Source organism: Rhagoletis pomonella, unplaced genomic scaffold, assembly GCF_013731165.1.
Source record: "Rhagoletis pomonella isolate Grant_MI unplaced genomic scaffold, Rhpom_1.0 Rhpom_scaffold_00001, whole genome shotgun sequence".
Classification (NCBI taxonomy): Eukaryota; Metazoa; Arthropoda; class Insecta; order Diptera; family Tephritidae; genus Rhagoletis; species Rhagoletis pomonella.
In genome coordinates, this window is record NW_023458555.1 from 78,434,333 (window position 1) to 78,436,696 (window position 2,364).

A 2,364-nucleotide genomic window follows, 5' to 3' on the forward strand; every position below is an offset into this window, starting at 1 on the left:
GTGTTTGGTTTCAAACTCGGACAAACTATACAAATTAATCAGATTTTATTTTTAATTGGATAAACGATTAATGTTTTAAATTAATTAAACAAAATCGCAGCCAGCGATTACCGATTAAAACTTTGTTAACATTAATCGTACAGTTGATTACGACTAATTAATTTTAATCGTCAAACGCGATTAACGTTTTAATCGTTAATTTTAATCAGATTAACAGTTTGCCAACACTGTGTGAAATCATGTTCATGTTCACGGAGAAAATGGACGTTTTTGGATAAGAGGCGTAGCACCTCCCATACTGACTGAAACTTTCATATTGCATATCTCTTCAAATGTTTGGGGTAAAGCACTCAAGCTTGGTATGGAAATACATATGTGTGTATGTATGTGAAACTAATACCATACTCATGGAGAAAAATTAGAGTTATTGGAAAAGGTGGTGTGGCAACTCCCATGCGAATTGATTTTTCTATGCCGCATATCGCTGGAGGTGTTTATTGCAGAGGACTGGAACTTGGCACCGAGATGTGTATACAAAATTAATTCCATACTGATGGAGAAAAACTTGCGTTATTCGAAAAGGGGACATGGTTCCTCCCGTACAAATTTACTGTTTAATACTGCTTATCTCTAGAGGTGTAAAATCAATTCTAAATTCATGGAAGAAGATTAGGGTTATAAGAAAAAGGGGCGTGACACTTCCAGTTCAAATTTACTTTTTCTTGCCACATATCCCTGGAAGTGTTTGTGGAAGAATGCTGGAACTTGATATAGAGTTGTGTATACAAAATGTATCAATTGCTCATGGAAAAAATGTGAGTTATTAAAAAAGAAGGCATGTCTCCTCCCATACATACTAAAAACTTCTTAATACATATCTCTGGAAGGATAGAAAATCTCTCGAAGTATTTTAAATTTGTTATGGAGATTTATTTTATAAGTGCCGTACTGACAGGTTAAATTTCATTAAATGGAAAAGGGAGAGCCGGGTTCGCCTTATAATCTTGAGCTCTCTTGAGGCATTTGCTACAGTAATGAGAAGTGGTATTTTATCAAGGCCAGGTTACTAAATTAGAGTTGGAAATATTAGAACCCGCCGTGGCACCTCCAAGAAGGTTACAGGTTCACGCGTCGTATACCTGGAACCATTTTAAGGTAAACTTAGGGGGATTGATATCTTTCGTATGCCTAGCGCGCAGACGAGATTTTATAATTTCTTAGTTTTAAACGGGCTAAATACCTTAACTCGCTTAAAAAATAACGAGCTATAACGAAATGGGCACAGGAATAAAATCTAACATCATTAAATTATTTTTCATATTTGTATAAAAGCGTGGGGTGAAACCCGCGGGTATAAGCTAGTATATGTATAAAAAAAAAAACTGCTAAAAAGTCAGATCGAGCTTAACAACTTTTAGGGCCGTTTCCTCATCTAACCTTTAGATTACCGGCCACTTTATCGTCTCGATATACGAGTTTGTGTTTTCTCATCAGCGCATTAATTTCTCGAATCGATAAATTGTTGCTCACCCGATGCAACCTCTAAAAATGTGTACCCAACTTTAAATTTTAGTTCGGTTTTGGTTCATGAGTCAGATATATTAGATACTAGCTTACACCTGCGGGTTTCACCCCGCGCTTTTATACAAATATGAAAAATAATTTAATGATGTTAGATTTTATTTCTGTGCCCATTTCGTTATAGCTCGTTATTTTTTAAGCGAGTTAAGGAATTTAGCCCGTTTAAAACTATGAAATTATAAAATCTCCTCTGCGCGCTAGGCATACGAAAGATATCAATCCCTCTATGTTTACCTTAAAATGGTTCCAGGTATACGACGCGTGAACGTGTAACCTTCTTGGAGGTGCCACGGCGGGTTCTAATATTTCCAACTCAAATTTAGTAACCTGGCCTTGATAAAATACCACTTCTGATTACTGTGGCGAATGCCTCAAGAGAGCTCAAGATAATAAGGCGAACCCGGCTCTCCCTTTTCCATTTAATGAAATTTATTCTGTCAGTACGGCACTTATAAAATAAATCTCCATAACAAATTTAAAATACTTCGAGAGATTTTCTATCCTTCCAGAGATATGTATTAAGAAGTTTTTAGTATGTATGGGAGGCGACATGCCTTCTTTTTTAATAACACACATTTTTTCCATGAGCAATTGATACATTTGTATACACAACTCTATACTAAGTTACAGTATTCTTTCACAAACACTTCCAGGGATATGTGGCAAGAAAAAGTAATTTTAGAAAGCCGAAGACTATTCTACCAATTGAGCCTCCGACCGACTCGGGATTGGTAGCCTTTGACTGGGGTACCCGGGATTGTGACACCCGTAGCCTCGCAAACG